General features: G+C 37.1%; 1 pseudogene; it reads right to left on the bottom strand.

Annotated features, from left to right (window-relative positions):
• Positions 1–3,489: 3,489 nt before the first annotated feature.
• Positions 3,490–4,186, bottom strand: LOC102419753 (annotated as a pseudogene).
• Between the last annotated feature and the right edge of the window lie 7,002 nt (positions 4,187–11,188).

The following is an 11,188-nucleotide window of genomic DNA, read 5'->3' as shown; positions in this document are numbered from 1 at the left end:
CCTGTTCCATGTTTCCATGCCTGTGCGTTGAGGATCCGCCCTCTGGTGGTCAGTGCATGTCATAGCTACTGGTCGAATGGTAGAACGGTTGCTTAGGCTTTTATATATATAGATGTTTGACATGATTAGCAATTAGAAAATACAAATTAATTTTCACATTAATGAATGAATATCCCTACACAAACAATACAATGCACAATGTATTTCATGAAATATACAATTAATATGTGGATTAATACCTCATTAACCCATAATGATATACCATTACATATGGACTATAATGGCAAAGTCTAAAACAAAATTAGCACTGGCATTGACACTGCTATGTGCTGGCAAGGATGCAGAGTTACTTGCACTTTTTGATATTTCATATGAAAATATAAAATGTAACAACCACTTTGGAAAAAAAGTAATAGTTCCTTATAAAATCCAACATATATGATTACCCAACAACTCAGTAAACCTCCCCTAGCTATAATTTAAGAGAAATGAAAACTCATGCTCTCCCAAAGACTTGTACATAAATGTTTATAACAGCTTTATTCATATTTACCACAAATATTCAAATCAATCTACACATATATTATGAATGAACCATCAAGAAACTGTAGTACATTTATAACTGTTAACAAATGCAAAAACATGGGGAAGTCTCAAAAGCATTATACTAAATGAAAAAAAGCCAGACGCAACTTCCTATACACTCGTGGGAACCATGCCAGGGTCCCCAGGTGGTCAAGGCCAATGGGAGCACAGAGGCCTTGTTATCAATACGCCAGAATGGCCACAGACCACTCTGGGCATGAGCCAAATCGGGACGTCCATGGACTATGAGTCTGGAAATCCTCATCAGGTCACGATACCATGAGTGGCTGCAAGGAAACAGTGCACTGTGCCCTTCAGTAACTATTGGCACAAAGCCTTCTTTGTCTAAATAGTGTAAAAGTAGGTTACTGACTAGTCTAGTCAGCTGAGGATGGAGTAAGAAGAAGTCTGCTAAAGAGAGCAGCTGGGCAGGAGAGACAGGAGAAGCTGCTGAGCTGGAGAGCTCAGGTACCGCTACGATGTGAGGCGGTGAGTCTAGGAGGCAGCACGTGGCTGCTCAGATAATAACTGTGGTTACAGAGACTGATCCTGCCTTATGGGAAAGATATGTCTGGCTGCATGCCTGTTTGGACTTTGCTGTGAAGACTATTCTTGTCTTATGGCTATACAGACACTGGCTTCAGCAATAACGACTCATCTATAATAATCTATAATAATAAAAGCATAGTATGCTAATTAGACCGGACAGCCGAACAACCTTCCGGACGTCATTCCGAACATCCTTCTGGATGAAGCTGGGCGCCAGGGGCTGAGGCAGAGGTGGTTAGTGGTGATCAGGCAGGTAGGTGAGCAGTTAGGGGCAATCAGGCAGGCAGGCAGAGTGGTTAGGGGTGATCAGGCAGGCAGGCGAGCGTTAGGGGCGATAATGCAAGCAGGCAGAGGCAGTTAGGGGTGATGAGTCAGGCAGTCAGGATAACAGTTATGGGTGATCACGCAGGCAGGCAAGCAGTTAGGGGCATCAGGCAGGCAGGCAGAGTGGTTAAGGGGTGAAGAGGCAGGCAGGCAGGTGAGTGGTTAGGAGCCAGTGGTCCCGGATTGCGAGAGGGTGCAGGCCGGGCCTCTAGTTCTTATATATTCACAACCTCCATGGCTTCTCCGTATAAGACCTGGCGTCCAAGGAGGTCCAGCCCCAGGCAGAAGGTCTCGGACCCAACAGCTGTTACTAGTGAGCAGAGGATAAAGGAGGAACTTGGACTAAGTTCTCAACAGTTAGCACAGTGGGCAGGGTTCAAGCAGGAACCAGCCCTGCTGTAGTCAAATGGAAGAATTTAGAAGAATACATGGACTCAGAGCCAGTCAGACCAGCAGAGCTGTGCGGTGCTCTTGCTGCTGGCTCCAACAACACTATATGGTTCAATTTACTGGACATCCTAGAAAAGGCAAAACTATAGGTGCAGAAATCAGAAAAAAAATCTATAAAATACCCTCATATACCTGGAAATGTTAAATGTTCTATGAAATGAGGAGATGGAGGGTGGCACATCAACAAAAAATATAAACTATCTGCTTTACAAGAAAAAAAACACACACTAATTATTTCCTCAGTTTTAGAAGAAATAGCTTATACTTGATCATGTAAAGAAATTATTGCAGACATAATTTAAGAAAATAATTAAATTTAGCTTTCGCCTTTGTTGAGAACTGCCCAAATGAAGTAACATATATTTTAAGGATTAGATCGTTGTATATTTATGTGGCCATTATTCAATCTACTACAGGCATATTGTACATAGCAGTGATAACTGAAACTATAGTTATGGAAGAAGTTACGAAGAGATAGTTCATAAAGAAGAGAAAAATAGGGGCAAAATCAGTATTCTAGTGGTCCCTAAACTACATGGGTAAGCAGAAGACAAACAAATAGTAGACATTGAGCAAGCAAGAAGAAATGTAAGGAAAAAAGGACAGAAAAGAAGGTTGTAAAATGGAGCCCAAGGGAATAGAAAGAATACAGGGAAGAAAAATAAAGAAAAGCATGGCTTGAGTAAGCTAAACACTTAATATTAAAATACAAAAAGGCTTAATATTTGTCAATCTTTGTTACATATTTATACATACTAATTGTAATCCTAAATCAATTCCATAGTCATCTAACCTGATATTCAGTTTGTACAGATTGGCCACTAGAATGCTGTGACTGTCATCTCTGAAGTATGAGGCAATGTTAAAGTCAATTTTGTAATTTATGAAGTATTTCACAGGTGTGAGGCATTATAATTAACAGCATCAAGGGGATTCCTCCTCAAACTAATCATGTTTACTAAGTAGATGCTAAACTCAATTGTTGTGTTTTTTTTAACATGCACATTTAAGTTTATTATTGTCATTTAAAGCTTGATTTTATAAGACACAAAATGACATTTTAAAGAATTCTATATCACCGGAATTTAAAAAGTAGAAATAGCGATAGCTTTGCAAGTGTAAAGTATATACATCAAAATCAAATAATTGGAGATTTTTTTCAATATGGAAACTATACAAATGAAATAAATGGCAAAAGGCCCTACTAGCAATATTTTATTATTGTGTAGTATCTGTTATGTTAGGACCCAAACAAAGATTCTGAATATTCATACGTGTTTTACTGTGTTTCATATTTACCTATGTTCCGAGTCAAGCTACTTGAGAAAAAGTTCTGATTCAGGAAGGCATTTAGCTCTATAGCAAACAATTTTTCCACCCTCAGTTACCATCTTCAAAAGAATTGACATTGCAATGCTGATGTGATCGGCTGGTTCCCTTTTGAGCCATGTGCAAAAAAATATGATAAACCCTATGAAAAGTCAAACAGGAATGAAAAGATGGAACAATTATGCACAACTCAGTAAAATAGAGTGTTACGTTTTCCCCATCTAAAAATTAATCAGTGAAAAAAAACATGAACTATAGCTGACTTGGTTTCAGGAAGCACACGTTTGTGAATTCCAGTATTGTTCTTGTCCCAACCCCAGTCATGGACAATATTTTGTTGGCCACCTTACTGTTTACTTTGTGGATTGGAATAGTGAAGGAACACGGACAAGCTTGCTCAGAATTGGTAATGAACTATGGTACCGGACGCTTCTCACTTTTCAGGTACAACCAAATCTTTGTCTGATAGATCAGCAGATCAAATGAACAGGAAAGTTTTAGCTGTGGCAGGAATGTCGCTGTAGCTTTGTTCTGTCTGATTGCCCAGCAGACTTCATCTTGGCTAGCTTTCTGAGATTTTTTCTGAAGAAAAGACTGTCATCTTTGGCAGCCTTGTCATACTCAATATCAAACTGCCATCTTCCAAGGCCCTCACCATGTTCAGTATTCGAGATGACTACAACCAGTTTCTGAACTGAGCACTTGAATAAGCAATCTTTTAGTTGTTCCACCACATTACTTGGATATTTTAAGAGCTCACAATCAGTTGTTACAAGAAAGGTGAGTCCATATTTCTGCACTTGAGCAAAAGTTTCAGATGGAAAAATGTCACACTGATATAAAATAAGAAGAACTCAGGCACGATTTTGGCACTGCCAAGCAGGGTGATGCCCTGCTCCCTGGAGAGCTGCCTTTCCAGGCCCAGGCCCACGCCCACAGCGGCAACCATGTCCACTGCACACAGCAACTGCACATGGCCACCACGGGGCTAAACTCAGTTGTTTTTAAATGGCTGAAGAAGCAAATGTGTAATATCTCAGCATGGAAATGATATAACCTCTTAAATTATTATTAAAAGACTGTATACTGTTTAAATCTTGGTTAATTGTGGCAAAGACATGTAACTACATTTTACTTAAGGCTCTCTTTAAAGATTGGTAAAATTCCAGCCTTTATTCCTAACTCTATAGCTGTCATTATCAAGATGCTCAATTTTTAAAAAAAATATATTTTATTGATTTTTTACAGAGAGGAAGGGAGAGAGATAGAGAGTTAGAAACATCGATGAGAGAGAAACATCGATCAGCTGCCTCCTGCACATCTCCCACTGGGGATGTGCCCGCAACCCAGGTACATGCCCTTGACCAGAATCGAACCCGGGATCCTTCAGTCCGCAGCTGACGCTCTATCCACTAAGCCAAACTGGTTTCGGCAATGCTCAATTTTTTTACATATCTGGTTTCATTTCCTGTATGCCACCACTCGTAGAAATGTGCTTACCCAGTGTATACGTCTGTATGCATTTGTACATGACTCTTTCCTAAACTTCACTCTTGCATTTTGCAAAGTGACCTTCCTTCCCTGATATTTTGAAGTTTGATTCTAAAATAAAGTTAAAATAGCCCTGCCAACATGGCTCAATGGTTGAGAATCAACCTATGAACCAGGAGGTCACAGCTCAATTCCTGTGTGCAGGAGGCAGCTGATCAATGATTCTCTCTCATCATTGATCTCTCTCTCACACACAATAAATTACTTAATTTACTGCATTTCTTAAGTACCAATATATATATATACACATAAACACACACACACTGAGTGGCCAGATTATTCTGACCACCTGATGTTTGAAGGTAAATTAGCTATAATTTCGTGCTAAGTTGCGAGAGGGCCAGATAATTATAAATGTCTGAACAGCACAACATACCTAAGTATTGTTGCTGATCAAGTTCATCCTATCATGTTGATGGCATATTTCAATGGAGATGGCTTCTTCCAACAAGACAATGCGCCATGCCATGGTGCTCCTATTGTGCAGGAGTGGTTTCAAGAACATGAGGGAGACTCTACCTTGCTTAGGTGGCTCCAACGATCACCAGATCTCAATCCAATTGACCATTTGTGGGACGAAGTTAAAAGAGCCATCAGGCAGCTGGTTCCACAGCCATCAAATCTCACAGAACTGGACAGTGCTATTCATCAGGCATAGTGTCAGATTCCTCACATTACCTTTCAACATCACATGGAGTCAATGCCAAGAAGAATCGCCGCAGTATTGAAGGCAAAAGGTGGCCCAACGAAGTACTGATGGGGTGGCCATAATAATCTGGCCACTCAGTGTGTGTGTGTGTGTGTGTGTGTGTGTGTGTGTGTGTGTATAAATAATCTCCTTCCTCCAGCTTACTGTTAGCCAGATATAAACTTGATATAAATTGCAATTATTTGGCTCACAGTTATATCCTCAGTCAAACCTATATCCCAACTGATACATGATAATTTATATTTTTTATAATAATCCTCTATTAAATATTAAAATACATATTAAGGAAACTCATAGTCAATGTACTACAGAAATACAAATATGGACTTTTGAAGCTTCTGGAACCAACTATCAGTTTACAGGAAATACAGGGGATAGAAATTGGTAAAACAATTCTATGATATATTCAGCAAAATCCACAATTTTGAAACTCTGAAAGGTAAATCACCCAGCTTAGTGAACAAATAATTAGTAAAAATAAAATGTGGAGCAATGTAGTCATAGACATTGAAAGATATATCAACCACATATAATAAGTGGATCTTGTTTGACTCTTGATTTCAGCAAGACATCTATAAATTCTGTATGAGATAATTGGGGACATTTAAATAATTACTAGACATATGATGATAATAAGGATTCATTGTTTACTTTCACTTAGGTATCATAACAGTATTATAGCTATGTTTTTAAAAAGCCAATATATTTTAGAGATATAAAATATTAAAATAAAACTATATGATGTGTGGAATGCTTCAAATTAATACAGAGGGGGTAGAAGGGGTGGTTTATTGGAGATATAGATGAAACAATATTGGTCATGAGATGAGAATTATTGAAACTGAATGATGCAACATAGGCGTACTTATGCATATTACATTTTATACTTATCTATATTAATTTTTTAAATGACATCAAATATATGCTTTGAAATAAGATTCAAGTATTTTAATCTCAGGTCAACATCTCAGAAGCTGTGTGCCTTTGGACAAGTTGATTACCTCTCTATTTTTTATTATACATCAATAAAATAGGAATAATAGTACTCATGCCACATAATTGTTATTAAGATTAAAGTAGCTCATGTTTGTAGGGCACGTAGAATATTATGAAGCAATAAAATGTTAACTACAGTTTATATTTACACATTGTCATTCATAGGCATTGGTGAGTTAGTTTAGGAAGCTAGAAAGGCATTTATTATATTTTTTGCATGGAAAGTGGGTTATGAACTCAAGCACAAATTAAGTTGGAAGACATAGCCTATTTACAACTTGGGAATTGCTAGAATCATAGTAATTGAAAATGAGTAGTTTAGATTTTCCCACATAAATTGAAACCCTGATGTATTGAGGCTTCTATGATTATCCAAAGGCAAAAATAAATAAGTCCCTTAGCAGGAGAATTATTTTAAACTTAAATGATGATAATTTAAGTAAAACTCACATTGATGTGAATGTTTTAAAAAGAGAGTGATGCAAATAAATTTGTGTTCCATATACATCTAGGGGATTTATAAATTTTAATATACCTAATATTCTCTCTCTCTCTCTCTCTCTCTCTCTCTCTCTCTCTCTCTCTCTCCCGCTGACATGCAGAATCAACAGGGTCTATGAATAATCCACAATGGAAGGATTGATGCTGTGATAGGCTATTGACAAAATATGCATTGATATAATTTTGTATATGAGCACCAAGAAAAAATAGATTAAATATAAAGCCTATAGATTAGATATCATTGAGAAGGTAACATCTGGGTTGAGCTTTGAGAGATGAATTCATAGAATATAGGGAAGAATGATCCAGGCAGATATGGAAACACAAGCAAAGACATCAATCCTTAAATTACATGATGTGTTCCTAACATGGCAAGTGGATTGTTGCTCCCAGGGCTGGGGAAGCATGAGGAAAAATTAGAGAAGGTAAAAGGAGTTATAAGTCCTGGACAGATTATAAAGGTCTTGGTGTGTCTTATGAGATATAATGACTTTAGAGAGAATCTTTGAAGGATTTTAAGCATAAGAATATCATAAACATATGCATACCTCCCCACTCTTATGCATAGTAGCTCACATCCTAGGTGTTATGATATTTGTGACATTACACTGCAATTGTATATTCACATTTAATGATTGAATAAGTTTGTTTTTTATGTGTAAAATAGCAACTTAAAATGTTTCTTTTTCCTCTCATTAAATAAGCACCTTTTGATGTCCATCTATACAAATAGTTATATAAATGCAAGATTTCCAATGAACTCTTATTTATAACAGTGATAGATACTTTTCAACCCTTATGTAATTTCTCAGCAAAATTTACTCCTGAAAATATCTCTAAACCACATCTTCTCTTGACTTCCTTATGATGACCTAATCCTTTTCTCCCACCGAACTTGTCATGCCTTCTCAGGCTGCTTCTTTGTCATCTTCTTTATCTGCTACCACCTTTAAATGATGGTGTGATTTCCTGTAGGAAACAATATCTGATGCTCTTCTGTTCCCTGTCTAGAGTTGCTGTGTGAGCTTCCTAATCACAGTCTATGCATTTTATAAGCACCCAAACATATGCCAGTGACTCTACATCCTTATCTTCTATCAAAACTATATTCCAATGCTCACAATCATCAAAATTTTCAAGTATAGTTCCCCTAAAATAATTGCTACATTTTCCCTAAAATTTGCAATTTCATCTCGACTTCTCCATTTTGATAAACAATACCCCTGTTTGTATAGTCACTCAGGCAAGAGGGTGAGAAGTGCACATCCTTGACTTCTGGCCTCCAATACTTCTCATGTCTAATGCCTACTGGATCACAATTTTACTTATACCTCGTATTGATCTCTTTTCTATATTTACCCAGTCTCCATTCCAGGACCATATATTTTCCGATCTGGATATAATAGCTTTTCAACTGGGCACTCTGAATTCATTCTTATCCTTTTCCAGCATGCTCATTGAGGCTGTGTTGTTTTTTTAACTGCACATCTGTCAATTGCCTCTCTTACAATCCTTTCTTAGCTTCCAATCACTTTCAGAATAAAACAATATTTCCAATCAGGATCTTGTATAATAAAATTCCTGAATGTCCTTCAATACAATTGAGTTAAGTAGGAGACATTTGTCCTTCTGGAATGTACCCAGCCTTTCTATATTCTTGTGCCTTTGTTCTATTTCCTAGAATATTATTTTTGTTCTCCTCTTTGAAAACTCCTACTTTTATGCGCCCTTCCCGGAGCATGTGCTCACTTCTCTCCAATGATGTAGGTTACCTCTACGTTTTCCTTCTCCAACCTCCTATAAATGCCACCATAATTCCATGACTCATTATAATTATTGACTTCCTTCTGCTTTCTCACACAAGACTAGAGGTAAAAATCTTCTTTATTCATTTTTAAATACTATTCATCTTAAAAAGTGCTTGATTTAAAATTAATCTATATCATATGTGTGGAACTAAAATCATAACAATATGGTTAGAAAAGGAGGTATTTCTATTGTTAATATTATTCAATCATGGTTCAAAATTCTTGTATGGTGTTTATAACATCATATAATATGTTGTAGCGGTTAGATTCAAATTCTTGTATTCTATATCTTAGCCTGGTAAGTCTGCCATTATCATCATGCTTTTTCTCTGAAAATTTGTGGAATGGTTTCTCTCTCTCTCTCTCTCTCTCTCTCTCTCTCTCTCTCTCTCTCTCGGTATGCATCATTATTTACACTAATGGTTGCCTTTTTGAATTGATTTTATTCTTAGTTGAAATAACAAGGCAAAGGTGTCTAAAACTCTAATGCTTTTCTTTAGATTACAGAGTTTAGTCACTTGTATATACTCTAAAACTACAAATGAGTTTGGATATCAAACAACACTGCTTTTGAAAATTGAAGGATAATGTTTTATTCAAAACGTGAAGTCAATCTTAGCCATCAAATTTGAAATATTCTGTTAAATATATCTTCTCATTTTATATAAAAAAATGAATCTCATTCAGGCCTCCTACTAAGCTTGAAGATTGGTGAGATGGGTGCTAAGCAAAACAGTAAATCAGTCTGAAAATCAAGTATAGGGGAAAAAAAACACCTTCAGATCTGAAGACTGCCATATTGAACTACCATATTAGAAACAATAGATTCCAGCACATACTAAGATTATGAGTCCATTGTACTATCTAAAGAACCACAAAACCATGCCTAAACAGCACTTAATTTTTCCCTGAAAAGCAATCACAGGGGCCATGAACTTGCTCCAGCAGGAAGTTCCCTGTTAGTGCAATGCAATGCCATTGGAGAGTTTGCTTCCCAAGGCTTATTTCTAGAGGAGCCAAACAGAATAAGGGCAGAGCCGGGAGTCACGAAGAATCATGAACAGAGTGGCCAGAGAATAGTAGCTGCCGTTCTTTATCAACATTAGAAGACTTTCACAGTCCAGGCCCAGCAGGATTCCAGAATTGCTATGGATCAGTATACTCTTGGGTGTTTCTCATTTTTCCTCTTTTTTAAACTACAGTTTGAAGTCATTATCTCTTGGTTGCATGGTTGGGCGGTGGGTGGAGGGATAAAGATAATTTGTCTTTTCAGTCTATATAATGCTAAACCACAAGGAGCGATATGCAACCGATCCCCATAATGCTGTAGATTTTGAACTGACTGCAAGGGCTTGATGGGATCTTACTTTTTTTTTCTGTGCCAACTACTGTTTGTTGATATCTTACAGACTCCGATGCCTCTTTTCCTTGTCTCTGTGCCATAGACGCACACTTGGAAATTATACTGCTGAGCCTTCCTTTCTAGTGAGATCTGGTTTAGATCATATGAATAATAAGAGACACTTCTGTAAGAGAGAAATATGTGTGAGGAAATAGCAGATGTGACTTTTGAGCAGTTTTTGAGTTAGCATATACAAATTACTGGTGTTATGAAAGAGGTTTCTCCAAATCTAGAAACTTTCTGCTTTGCCAACATGAGCAGCCATTTTCCCTGGCATTTGTTCTCCCAGCTCTTCAAGTGCATTTTCCCCAGCATAGATTGCCTTGTAATAAATACTTTTCTTTTATAACTTCTGGAGATATTTCAATTTTCTGATCATCCATGATTGTTGTATACCTTGGGTAAAAAGGGTCTATGTGTACAAGATTGTGGGAAACATTTATGTCATGGAAGGTGGATTCAGCAAACTATTGTGAATTTTTCACCAAATCATTTCCCTTTTGCTCTTCACCACAGAGCTAATCTACATTTCCCAGCCATTGTGCAGTTGGTTCAGCTGTAAGATTGCTTCTGGTCCATATAGTACATTGGACAAATGCTGAAGATTCATGGGAGAACATACGATCCCGGAGGGATGGTGGAGTTAATACATAGAAGAAGCCTAAGTCCTTGGGTGACTGCTTGAAGGACAGCCACTCTGTCAGGAACCTCTGTATTAACTCTTCATGAGTCAAATAAACTTTTATTATGTCAGTCCAATTATTTTTTGTTGTTTTTATAACAGTTGGTCTATTATGATACTTTGGAGTTAGGGTCATAATAGAACATATAATACACGATTGCTGTTATTACTATAAAAAAATTTTTAAATCTCAATTTAATGATATGCTTTTATTTTTATTTATTTTTATTTTTTGTTAATCCTTGCCCAAAGATACTTTTCCATTGATTTTTAGGAAAAGTGGAAGAGAAAGGGAAAGACAG

This window comes from Myotis lucifugus, unplaced genomic scaffold (genome assembly GCF_000147115.1).
Source record: "Myotis lucifugus unplaced genomic scaffold, Myoluc2.0 scaffold_392, whole genome shotgun sequence".
In the NCBI taxonomy this organism is placed as follows: domain Eukaryota; kingdom Metazoa; phylum Chordata; class Mammalia; order Chiroptera; family Vespertilionidae; genus Myotis; species Myotis lucifugus.
The sequence above is the reverse complement of the archived record's forward strand: the minus strand, read 5'-3'. Positions and strand labels throughout refer to the sequence as shown.